Source organism: Panthera tigris, chromosome B2 (genome assembly GCF_018350195.1).
Source record: "Panthera tigris isolate Pti1 chromosome B2, P.tigris_Pti1_mat1.1, whole genome shotgun sequence".
NCBI lineage: Eukaryota > Metazoa > Chordata > Mammalia > Carnivora > Felidae > Panthera > Panthera tigris.
Genome location: NC_056664.1, coordinates 13,779,300 through 13,792,435, shown reverse-complemented (window position 1 = coordinate 13,792,435; position 13,136 = coordinate 13,779,300). Strand labels below are relative to the sequence as shown.

At 47.9% G+C, this 13,136-nt stretch overlaps 1 protein-coding gene across 4 annotated transcripts in view; it reads left to right on the top strand.

Moving 5' to 3' along the window:
* JARID2 (jumonji and AT-rich interaction domain containing 2) overlaps positions 1 to 13,136 on the top strand; it is a 271,874-nt gene that overhangs the window by 2,322 nt on the left and 256,416 nt on the right. Inside the window, exons 1-2 of one of the 4 annotated variants that reach the window (XM_042985687.1) lie at positions 594 to 681; positions 812 to 917. The exons of 2 other annotated variants lie outside the window; for them this stretch is intronic. The gene's annotated coding sequence lies outside the window, so the exon portion shown is untranslated. Of the gene's footprint in view, positions 1 to 593; positions 682 to 811; positions 918 to 13,136 lie in introns of those variants that run through there. One more of the 4 variants, XM_042985688.1, reaches the window with a different exon arrangement.

Sequence of the window (13,136 nt, the reverse complement as noted above, 5' to 3'; positions counted from 1 at the left end):
CGCGCGGCCTGTAGGGGGCGGGCTGCGGGCTCCTGGCTCCGGGCTCCGGCTCCCGGCCGCTGGGGCTCCGGCTCCAGGCTCGGCGCGGGCGGGCCGCCGGGCGGGTGGGTGGGGCGCGGGGGCGGCGCGGCCTGCTGGGCCCCGGGGAAGGGAGGGGAGGGGGCGGGGGCGTGCCGGGGTGGGGGCGGTGCGGCGCACAGCTGCAGCGGGCGCCCCCCGCCGCGCGCACGGCCGAGCATGGCGGCGGCGGCCCGGCCGGCTCCCCGCGGCCCTGCCCGCCGGCTCCAGCGCAGTCTCGAGAGCAACAGGTTAAGCCGACGAGACGTCACCGCGCCCCCTCCCCGCCCCCCGGTTCTCCCCCCGCCTCGCGCCGGCCTCCCCCTCCTCCTTCCACCCCCCCCCCCTCCCCCGTCGCTCCGGGTTCCCGGACGCTCCCGGCCGCGTTCTGTTGTCATTGTGACGTCACAAAGGGACGGGCCCGGGTGGAACCTTCTCCTCCTCCTCCGTGACGTCAAAAGTCGGGCGGGAGGTTCCACGCGGCGGGGCGGTCGGGGGAGGAGGGAACGGGCGGAGGCGGGGGCGGCCGCGGAGCAGGGCTGCGGCGTGGGAGGAGGAAGAGGAGGAGGAGGAGGATGCGATCGGCCTCCGCCTTCCGCCCCGAAATGCTGCGCTTCCCTGCAGGTGAGCCGCTGGGAGCCTTTAGGCCCCCGACGAGTGCTGCCGACCTCGCTCGGGTTCCATTTAGGGGGTGGTGAGCAGGGAGGAGACGCCTCCTTTCTGCAGAAATGTTTTTCGCTTCTTCTGTTTCTAGGTCTGCTGATGGTGTGGCTGATGGTCTGCTGCGGTGGTCGTTGTGATCGCTCAGCAACGCTTTTGAAAAAAGCAAGGAAACTTTGTTCAGGGAAAAGCTTTGCTCTGTAAGAAGGACTGTGTTGTGGATTTGGCCACCTTGTCACTTGAAGTCATGTTTGGGGTGCCTTTGGGGGATGGGACGGGATGCCTTTCTGGGTGATGCTGTTCAGCAGCAACTGTTGCTCTTTCTGGAAGCCTTGTAATACTGTGGAGGGGGTGGCGCTCCTCCTCTGCTGTGCCAGCTCTGTGCTGTATCTTTTTTGGGGGCCCGGGCGAGGTAAGATTTGTCATGTATATGTATTCTTAGAAGAGCACTGGACAGTGAAGTCCCCGGGTACTCTGTGCTTAGTACTTTTGAACGGTGGAACGAGAGGCTTGGAATCTGAGTGTGTTTGTATTTACTGTTCTGTAAAATGGAAATGGTAACACCTGACCTGCTTTTGCCCCGCACTTTATCTGAGAGGCTCACGTGTGTGAGAGATAATGTGCGCGAAAGATGTAAAACAGTGTGCTCTTTCTGTGTAAGGTGGTATTATCAAGCTGGTGGAAGGCAGCACTTTTCTTACAATTGGTCTCAAAAGCCTTAGATGCGTGCAGCGTTGCCATTTTAGTTTATTGCCTTAACAAGGCAGAGTTTGGGGGTGGGATTGTCGATGGCAGACCTTGGGAGAAATGATTGTTGTATTTCATATTAAATGGCATCCTTGAGAAACTCATAAATTGTAAGGTAATCCTGTTTTAATTGTGCCGGGCACGACCCCCCCCCCCAATACCTTAAATAACTGAAAACAGTTGCCTTTCAAAGCGCCATTCCACTTGGACAATAAAAACAGTAGCTGTCTTGCTCTATGGATGTTTTCTACCATTTCCTTCACTCTGCTGGTGGGGTTATTCCTAGGGAAAATAACGGATATGATATCCAAGCTTCAAAACCATTGGGTCTTTGATGCTTTATAGCAGGTATGCGTTTGAAATAAAAATCCCTGCCACGTGAATAAAAAATTCTATGACGCACGCACTGAGCTCAAAAACAAATTACTGGTTTGATTCCTAGGACAGCTCAAGCGGAATTTGTAGCACCAGGCTGTAAGGGTTTTAAGTATCTAATTTTCTGATGTAAAAGTGCAGCATAATTAAACAAGACTGGAAACAGTTCATGTTACAAGGTTCAAAAGCAGGATTTGCCATAATTACAATTTCATAAAATTCTAAAGAAAAAAGTAGAAGCACACCAAAATGTAGTGGAAGGATTTATGAGCCCCCCCCCCCTTTACACCCATTGGGTTATTTTACAGTTGTGAGGGGGGAAAAACCAAATACGTGTCATTCAATTGCTCTGTTTTTCCTTTCCTGGGCTGTGTATGTGGCTTGCTTTCTGCCTCTTTCTAGTAGTGGAAAACTTTATTCTTTGTCACATAAGTGTAGGGCAGGGGCCCTTTGGTAGCTATTACTGGAGGGGGAGAGATTAGAAAGACCGTCAAGTGAAGAGTCCAAAAAGTGTGTCATGAAAATGTAAAAAGAAGAAGAAATAATGTCCCCAAATAACCCAATTTGAGTTACTGTTAACCCGCATCGTTATTACTTTACTGTCAGTGGGTGTTTGACTTGTGTGTCTTCTGTTGTCATTGGCCCAAATAGCTAACTGGAGTTAATTGGTATTCAGATGGTATAATGGCTGTTTCTTTTCTCCTGGTAGGTCATAACCAGTTCCTGGTGCTGAGCTGGGGGCTATTGGTTCCCTTCCAAGTGCCTTGGAAATAACTCCAGTGTTAATCTTAATATATCCCCTGCTCCAAAGGTTATTTAAACTCTTGTCCTTTAGAAAATCTTTTGTTGGGATACGTAACTGGTGTCTGTTAACGTTCAAAATGGAGCTATTTTCTCCTTTTCCTCCTCTCAAGGATGACACAGACATGTCATACGAAGCCTAGCAGCACATTGAAACGCTTGGTAAAGGCCAAGCTGGAGTATTTTTAAGGTTTACCTTTGATCATGACGTTCTTAGGACCCAGGCTCCTGCATTCTGAATGGTTAAAAATTTAGTTGCATTCTTCTTCTTTTTTTTTTTTTAAGAGTTTATTTTTAAATAATCTCTACACCCAACGTGAGACTCGAACTCACGAGCCCAGAGGTAAAGAGTTCATGGTTGGAGCCAGCCGGGTGCCCGAGTTGCATTGTTCTCATCCTGCTGTTCGGGGTCCTCCTCTAAGTCTCCCCCTGGATTACATAACCACTCTCACGTTCTACCTATCCAACCTACTTAATCTGTTGGCTGTGATACCCCAGCACAAAGCTCCTGGCCGGTGGGTAGCCCTGGGTGTATGTGCCTCTGTCCACTTTGGCTCCGACTCATAGAAGGCTTGCCAAGTGTCAGTTGTTTCCAAATCTGGTTATTCCAGTTAGACTTATTCTTGCAATTACAGTTAAATATTATGTAAACCTTTGAACAAGTGTGGAAAGAAAATTGGTTTCTTTTTTCTTTTTCTTTTTTTTTTTTTTTTGGAGTGTGGATTTTTATGAAAACTTTTAAGTTGACTGTTTTGGGAACATTCGATAAAAGCGAATTACTTAAAAAAAAAAAAAAATCAGGCTGTTTAATGAGATGTGGGCCCGCCGTTTAAAAGACTCGGGGAAAATCTGTTACGGATTCATTGCTTTTGCAAGTGATTCCCTTTTAAGAACCAAACTTCATTTATGCCCAGACTCTCTTCCCAACAAACAAACAAAGCATAACACGGAACACTGGAATTCTCAACAAATCTGTTGCTAAAATTTTGTACATTTAGGTGTTTACGTTAAAGTGTTAAAATAGGTGTGGATTTTCAGGTTTCCGGACCAACAGACGGTACTTGAGCTTTTTGGTCCCTGTCACCCCTGATTAGAGTGCTTCCGTTGTGTTTGCCCTTAATCCCCAGGTATTAAACTAGACTCCCCAGCCAGTTGCGGCCAGGTAGGTGAAGTGTGGCCCAGTTTCGAGTGGCTCTACTGAAAGTTAAGTTGTATTACTTTTAGGATTAAAGGGTTGTGTCCTTCCCTGGATGGTAGGGGGCCTTTTCCATACTTGCCTCATTCATCCCTGCAAGCTTCTTTCGTGCCGGGAGGTAGGCAGTCTGAGTGAGATTTTTTAAGGTTTTGACCTTTCCCGGGGCTTCAGTTAACACTCTGCTTTCTGGCAGCCGCACACTTTTTAAATAAGGGGTTTTTTCAGTTCGTTGCTGGTCCAGAATAAAGTCACTAAAAGCAGAGCCGAACCTTATAGAAAGTGACAGCGCTGGCCAGATCCCCCTTCGCTCCTGGTTGGGTAAAGCTGCCGGCTTCCGGTACTCCCTGTCCCTGTTCTTGCTTGCAGGTGCGTTCTCTCTTGTTCTCTTAGGATGTCTGGGGACAGGAGAGGGGCCGTGCTTTACAGAGGGAGATGCTGTTCCAGAGGGTGAGGTCTAGGTCCCGCCTGCAGAGCAGTTGGACTACCTCCTGGGCCTCTTGGGTGTCTGTCTGGGTTTCTTTCCACTTCCACACTGTTTTGCAACAGATTTTTTTTGCTACTCTTGCGAGAAGGCTGTCCGTTTCTCCTGGGGTTCTCTTTGAAGTTTGAAGAAATGTGCCAGAAGAGCTTGGATCATAGAAAACACTCTAGATGGGCCGCGCAACACCCGCTTCTCCTGAAAGCCTCGTGAAGAGAAGGCCCAGGCAGTTCTGAAATAACCACCTACGTTTGTTTCCATGGTGAGTTCACACCAGAAACAGAGGCTGTTGAGTCCATTTTACAGAAGAGAAAACCAAGGCTAACAGGTACTTGCCAGATAGTTAAAGGCTATACCTCTTGCCCACTTTTTAGTCCAGATGAAATAGAAGTAAAGTGAATGACCAGTGTAGCCCCAAAAAGGGTGGGGGTGGGGAGGGGAGCCATAATAGGGGCTCTCAGCGGGCTTTGGAGAGGTGTTCTGCGGAAGGAAGTTGGGGAAGTTGAGGTAGTTTGTCAGCCTGGAACAGAAGGAGTGCCTCCGTCTCAAGTGCATGTTTGTGTTTGTTGTTTTTTTAAACACCAGTTGGTGGAGCTACCCCCTTATCCCCAGCTGGCTGTCTCCGTGAGTTCGCTTCTGAAAGAGCTCCGAGATCCCAGTACCCCTTGGGGACTGGCTGGCGGGTGCTCTGTATTTTTGTAAGTGTCCCCACCTGCCCTCCGGGTTGCACCTGAGGGCCCGCCGGCCGGCATTAGCTCTCCAGGCTCCGAGAACTTTCTTCACAGGGGCTGTGACAAATCGGCCGCATACTCTTTTTTTGCACTTACGTTCTTGCCCCTGACTTTGCTGCTTTAGGGGGACCATGGGACACTGGGGGAAATCATTTGCCCTCAGTCCTTACTGAGGTCCGGGCCATCCTGGTAAACAAAGGCTGCCCAGATATGTTAATGAGGCAGCTTGAGTAATGGGGATATTATACGTAATTATTCACATATTCATAGGATGTACGAGGGTGTTCGAAAGAGGGAACCCTACTGGTTGAAGTTCTTGAGAGCTGTTTTTGAGAGCTGGTGCTGCCTGAGAGGCCTAAATTGGATTTTAAGTTCTAATTTTGTGAGTCTGTCAAGCTCCACCACCCATGAAGAGGAAGGCCAGTGAGCATTGAAATGTAATCACCAGCAGTGTTCAGTTACCAGGAATCCTAGAAGGTTAACAAAATCGCCACAGTTTTGCCCCTTCAGTACTCCCAATGCAGCACTTGCCTCACACACCCCCTTTTCTCCAGTCGAACCAGGAGCTCTTTCCCAGCAATCTCATTTTGGGTGGGTGGGGGATGCAGTGAGAGGGGGGTGGGTCGTGTGGGTGTCTGTTTTCCATCAGGAGACCCTCTGGTTTGCTGTGCCTGAAGGATCCAGGAGAGCGTGGGAGACCTTTCGGTGCCCTGTTTTATTGCTCTTTTTAAAAATCTGGGTGGTTCTTTTCTCTATTATTTCCTAACCACAGTTTTGGTTAGGGCTTGATCTCCAATGGTTATCTCTTGGTTCTCATTTCTGCCAGCTGTTAAAGTGTTTGGTGCCTGTGGGGGCAGAAACAGGTGCCAGGAGGAAATGAGAAAGGATTACAACTGAGCATGTGTTTCTTGCATTTATTCCTTCCATAGGTTTGCAGAAAGCGGACTACGGAATGAATGCTTGTTCTGTTAAGCAGCAGTTGGATACAGACGTTATTAAGACTTGGAGAGTTTTGTGCTTTGTGTATCCGCCTTGTTGCTAGTGCATGGGCTTCGGTAATGCAATGCCTCCGATTTGGACAGGCTTGTTATGAAGATACAGGGTACCTCTACATGGTAATGGACAAGATTGGGGATAAGAGCCGAGTTCAGGGTTGGGTCCTATAATACACTGGCCGTGTGTGACCCCGGGCAAGCCACATAACCTCACTGAGCTGCTTCCTCATCTGGAAAACTTGTTCCGTGCACCTTAACGGGCTTGGGGCTGGGAGAGCCAGTGAGATTTTTGATGTGAAAGCACTTTGTAAATTGCATACGCCTGCACAAGTGCTCAAGGTGTTACACAGTTGGAAATCACCAACCTGAAGCATCGGGCCTGCCGGCAGCCTTCATAGCTGACTCAGAAATAAATGAATCAAGTGAATTCTATACTTCGCTTCTTAATAAACCAAATGAGTAGCAGCAGATATTCTGAAGCCCGTTTTGATGTAATGTCTTTCTGCCCCCACCCTCTCTGTCTGTTGAAACTCTTCTGTATCCGGCACTTGACTCCCAAACACAGATTGAGAGGCACGGGTTGATGGTTGAGTTTAGAGTGGCACTGAGTCTGCGTGCAAAGAGCACCACAGATGTTTAAACTGGACCTTGGAACAATAATCCTTGAAATTGAATGTCTGATCATGATCCTTCATTGGCTCCCTGTGGCTTTCAGGATCAAGTCTACACTAAGTGTGTCCTCAGCACAGCGTAAGAAGCCCTTCTTGCTGTACCCTGGGCCCATCCTGCCGCTCAATCGGGAACCCAGCCTCTTTGCATATCCTGATTTCCTCCCAACGGGTTGCCTGAGGAGCCCACCTCGCCCTTTTGAGGCCTGCTACTCTGTTCTCCAGTCAGGCAGGGCTAAGCCCTTTCTCTCCGACTCCTTACACCTATCTCCAGGCGCTGCAATCCGTGCTTACCTGTCTCTTACCCTATTAACCCCCCAAGAGGGAGGGGCTGAATTTTCTGTCAGCAGGCGGCCGAGGAAGTATTTGTTGAGTTGAAGCTTTTGGAGTATGTCAGTTGCTGCCTGGTTGCGGGAGGGAATTGGTATGGATCTGGCAGCAAACGAAAAACTCAACTGAGGAGTATCTCCGGGCTGAGAAAGCCTGGCGCGTCTAGTGCTGTTAAGCAACTTGACTGAGGTTACACATTTCATCAGTGACACAGCCAGGGCGTGAAATCCAGCCCCTGATACAGCAGAAGGCTGCGTGTTAGTGTTTTGGGACAAGTTTTTAAGAGGTCCTTCTTCTTCACACGTGGATTCTCAGTTGTCCATGGTAACTTGAGGAACTGATTACTTTTCATGGGAAAAGACCATCCACATGTAAGCATTGTGAAAACGACTTTCTTTGTTCTATCAGAAATCCTTCAAATCAGATGATTACAAATGTTGAAAACCATTGCAATTGCATGCTAGACATTCATTCACATATATGTATATACACGTATACGTATATATAGTTTTACACATGTAGTCTCATGCTCCTAAGGGACGTTACGTGCTTTTTGCATTTATATCCTGATGATCAGAATACATTTATACAGCATTATATTTATTGTTGCTTTATTTTATTAAAAAACGTTATGTTTATTTTTGAGAGAGAGAGAGAGAAAGAGAGAGACAGTGTGAGTGGGGGAGGGGCATACAGAGGGGGAGACACAGAATCAGAAACAGGCTCCAGGCTCTGAGCTGTCAGCACAGAGCCTCAGGCGGGGCTCGAACTCCTGAACCGCCAAATCATGACTTGAACCAAAGTCGGACGCTTAATCGACTGAGCCACCCAGGCGCCCCAACACCATTATTTTTAATGGCTGCAAGGCACTTGGTTGGTCTCTACCACGGTTTACTCCACCTGCCTGTTCTTGGTGGCCTTTTCGGTTTGGGAACTCTTGTGCAAGATCATGTATGCAGGCAGTATGCTTTACCTGTATGTTTTTTCCCTGAACTCCAAATTCCTCAAAGTGGAATACCTGATTCTGAAGTGCCCATGTTTACACGGGGAGCCCTGTTACCGTATTGTTTTCTTGGAGAAAAGCTGTACTAATTTACAGTCCCATAGGTAGTGCATGTGAGGCCAGCGGGTTTGTTTGTTTGTTGGCTTTTAAAAACCAATACGGGCCCTTGTAAGGAGTAGTAAAGATGTCAGTTGGGTTTTATTTAAGTTTCTATTTTCTTTCCTTGTCCTCTCTCAGGGCTTTAGAACTAAACGAGATAAGATAACGTGAAATCACTTTGTAAAACAAAATTGCTTGAAGAACACAGTGTGGTATTAGAACGACCGACCACAGTCTTGAAGGGTGAAGAGAGTCTGTATACTGGTACAGAGACGGTATTTCCTATTTATGAAATGCTTGTTTGCGAGGACATGACATGCTTTAGGACGCCCTGGAATGTCATTGTTTTCGCGTGTGATTTAAGCCTTGTTTGTGAGGTGGGCTTTGCATGGTTACAAAGGTCCCATTGGACTCTGGCTTGGCAGAGACCTTCCATTTAAATAGAGCTGATAGCATTCGGGTTGCTCGCCATGCACTGGCACGGTGTTAGGTGTTAGAAAAAAGGTCATCGTCCTGCCCTTGGGAAATTTGTAGTTTAATTGACGGCGGGATGCAAAACACTGGGAAAAGAGCAGGTGGCCTTGGACAAATCATCCCAGTCGCCGTTTCTTCATCTGTCATGTGGGGAGAATTGCACCTTTAATCTCAAGGTCATTTTGGGGGAGGCAGAATCCAGTGTTAACCTGGGAAGGGCTTACAAACGGTTATTACAGACTGTTATCTAGGCTGTGTTATTCTTGTAAATCGCACAGGTCTTTGTGGCTGTCATTCTCCAGGCTCAAGGTTGAAAAGGGAACAGAGTGTTTCTGGGTTGTGAAAATCATACAAGGTGCTCAGCACTTTTCCTTCTTACCAGGACTTGCTTTTTCTTCCTAACTTGAGGAAAAATGCAACCTGATCTCTACACTGGACACACTTCTTGGTCGTTCGGGTGATGGATACCGCCCCCCCCCCCCCCCCCCCCCCCCCCGCCCCACGCATTTGAGGAGGTGGCGTCGCAGTGCTAAGAAGCAGCATTGCTTTTTGGTGTCTAAAAGAGTACTTTTGGATAAACCTCTTTTCCTCCCTTTTTAATTTTCTAGTCAAGACGTCCCTTTAGAGATGTGGTAGAACTTTGCACGTTTATTGGTTTTACCCAAATGGCGCCCTTTTCCACCCTTAGGCCGCCCAGAGCGTTAGAGCTCCATGCGTTCTATTTTCGGGCTGGCCATGAGGTCTCGATGTTGGAGGATGAAAGAGCCAACGGGAATGGAAGGCTTTGCATAAGCAGCCGTGGCCTGGAGTCCCAGTCAAATTGGAGCCCACGGTTTTCTCGGGCCTTGAAGGCTTTTGTGGGCGTGTTGTCTTGCCGGCGCTGGGTCTACGACCACACCACAAACCTTGGTCCCCTGCACTCGCCACGTGACTCCTTTTCACATCGAAGATTCTGAGTTGCAGAGGCCAACTGCCTTTGATGCCGAGTGAACAGTGGCCTTGGTTTCTCAACAGTTTGAAAAGCCTGCAGTGTTTGGTGGGGCCTTCGGCAGAGTCTTTATTTAGGAACCGGACTGGAGGGGCTAGCTTGGGGGCAAGGGACACCGGCTTACTGAGCCTGGTTATTTTAGCCTGGTTTTGTTGAACATTGCAGGCCTGCCTACCGGCTCTGCGGCCTTTCGGCTGGGACTTGTGGTTAGTTGCCCTTTTTTGAGACGTGTTTATTTTCCGTATTTACTTCTCTGTACCACGCCCCGTTCCAAAAAGGATTTAAGGCCGTAATGAGCAGTCATCCTGGGAGCAAATAATTTTCCCTTTGATCCGACTAAAGTTCACTCTCCAAATGCAAAAAGCGACAAGCATATTAAAACGGGCCCTGACCATTTGTCGTCCTGAGCCAGGCAGTGTGAGTTAGGGCTGAGTAGCTTTTTGTGTTCGCTTTGAAAAGTTGAGCCAAAATTTTAATTAAAGGCGAGTTTTGTTAAGTAATATTGGTATTGACACCCTGACAGAACTCTTAATCTGCAAGAATTTTAAAGATGCATGAAAGTGATCCCCAGTGGTGGTAACATCCTTGAGTGGCAGAGATCAGGTTTCTGTCTAAATGCCACTGCAGTTCATCACTTTTTTCCACAGCGCAGGGGGCCAGGGAGGGTCTGGATTTAATAAGAATGAACTTCTTTGGGGGAAGCGATTGGTAGATGTTAGTGCATGATTCAGTGTCCTGTGTCTTTAAAAATGTTTTCAAATACCCGTTCTGTATGGTAATCCTCAAAACTACTGTTAGGATTCCAAACCATTGTGGTTTAAACTTAGCTGGAATCTGAAAGGTGGCTGACAGAGTGAAAGGAAACCTCCTTTAAATAAGGAACACATTTGGCTTGCCTGATTGTTCCAGAGTCTGGGCTCTGGGCATAGCTGAACCATGGGCCAAGTCTCCTGATGGAAGAGGTTGGGGAATGCTTGCTTCAATGTACTGGCCTCTTCTCCCCCAGCTCAGTCTAAACACCCATCAATTAGCCCTGCAGAGACTCCTGCTACAGATAGGAACTTGCAAAGCTTCGTGTTACACCACGTTCTTGTCTAGATGAGAAACACAGCCTTTTGTACTTGTGATAAATCAGAACTCTAACGATGCTATTAAAATAAGGTTCTCTTTTGGCCCTGGTAAGCTAGAAAGCACTGGGAGGCAAGGAACATAGATCTGACTTGGAAATATCTGCAGCCAGAAAGTGGTATTCATTTCTCTCTTCTAATTCTGCCCGCTGCTCTAATTAAGTGATGTGATCGCTCCCCCAGCACTGACAGAGCCCAAAATGAAACACATTTTCTACCTACCAGCCTTTTTTCCTTCCCTTCTTCTACAGGACTTGCTGAAGTTGTCATGTTATTTCTTTCCAGAATTTATTGGAGCAGTAGGCAAAGCCTCTTGGGAGTATAAATAAGGATGATTATAAAGAACAGTCAGTTTACCAAGAAAGGCTATTATCTTTGACTTGCAAAAGCTTTTACAGCCGAACATTGTTTGCTTACAGTTGTTTAATACAAATGAAGACCTTAATGGTACCTATTGTAAGAGGAGTCCTTTTTACTCTATTTGTACACGGGAGGTCATCTCCATAAAGAACAGAACCACCTGGCCCAGGCATAAGTGCTTGTTCCTCTGGACAGGCATTATATACGAGCCAGGGAAGGCCTTGGATGGTACTTCGTGGTTGCCTTTTTTTTTTTTTTCCCCTACCATCAACAGCAAATAATCCTCCCTGCCGGTGTTGAAAGATTTCTAAAGCTGATAAATAATATCTAATTTACTTTTGGAGGCCCTTCCTCTCAGCTTCCTACCCAGCATTTGAATCCAAAGACGGCTTCAACCAAGCTCGTTGGAAGGACCTGTCTGAGTTGGCACGGACATTGAGTAAATATATTTAAATGGAAGACTCCCGTGCTCTTAATTAAAGCCTGCAGGAGAGCTCCAGGGGGGAATAGGGAGCCTAAAGTTGCAGTTTTTAGTTTTTGGGAGATTCAGGTTCCCCCTCGTTGCACTTTCCAGTTTAACTGCAGCGTTATCTATACATTCTTGGCATACGGTGCTGTCCTTTGCTGCTGTATCTTTAGCAAAGTGTCGGCCCGTTTTAGCCTTTCTTTTTATAAAACTCTCTCACATCTCCAACTTATTCCAGCTTGTTTGGCAGTTCGTCAACTATTTTTCTTTTGGCGTTTCAGTGTGAGTTCAAGACGAAAGGCATCTTCGGCATCTCAGTCTCTTCCCTGAGTGATTTTGGACGTGACTGTGATCCCCGCCCCCCGCCCCCCCCCCCCCCCCCCCCCCCCCAATTCACTGGTTTTTAGTATATTCAGAGTTGTGCAGGCATCACCACGGTCAGTTTTAGAACATTTTCATCACCCCCCACAAGGACCTCCATCCCCCGCTTGAACAGCCATCCCATCTCTTCCCAGTTTCCCTGGGCTCTCACAACTACTGATCTGTCTCTCTGGATTTGCCTCTTCTGGACATTTCATCTAAATGGAATCATACAACATGTGGCCTTTGGTGACTGGCTTTTTTTCGCTTCGCATAACATTTTCAAGGTTCATTCCTGTTGGAGCATGGATCATGTTCCGTTCCTTTTTGTGACCAAATACTATTTCATTGTGTGGGCCTACCGCAGTTTGCTAATCCGTCCGTCTGCCCGTCCGTCCATCCGTTCATCCACCAATGGGCATTTGGGTGGTTTCCCCCTTTTGGGTTATTGGGGATAATGCTGCTGCGAACATTTGGGCCCAGCTTTTTGTTGCGGGCGACGTTTGCATTTCTCTTGGAACACTTCAAGTTAGAAAACCTTGCACGTGAAACCCACTTGCCGCTACGTTTATTTGCTGCTCTTTAACCCGCTAGGCGATTTCTCTTTCGCTTGTGCCCCTGAGCCACGTCAGCTCTGCTCAGCTGGGTGCTATACTGGGCTCTCCCCTTCTGGGGCTCTTGCCTTGCCTTTGGGGGCCTGGGGTTCTCCTTTCTCTCACTGCCTGATTGCCAGCCCCTTCACTGTGTATGTCGGGGGGCCAAAGTGGTCTTACTTTCTCTGTCCCTTTGCAGTCTGTAAACACCGTTCTCACAAGTTTTAGAAATATACACGCTCCGCCGGCTTAGGCGTGAAAAAACAGTGGGACTTGGAATTTTACTTTTTGTGGGTGCTCAGGTGATTTTGGCCGTGGCTGTGGGTCTTTCAGGTCCACACAGTTTTGGGAGGGGTGGAGTAAAACCCTCGCTCCTTTCTGGGAGCATGAGGAAGGACTCAGAATTGTTGCTCTGCCTTCTCTTCACTTTAGACTTTCTCGTGGTTCCTTACGTTGACATTTTTTGGCAAAACACCTCGGGGACTAGAACCACTATCCACCTAGAAACTCTCCCCGATTTTCTTGGTCCTTCCAAGCCTGCTTTGCCTGCACCAAAAATGCTTCCGAGGCTCTTCATAATGAACTCCTTTAAGAAATGGGAGTGATGGGACACCTGGGTGGCTCATTTG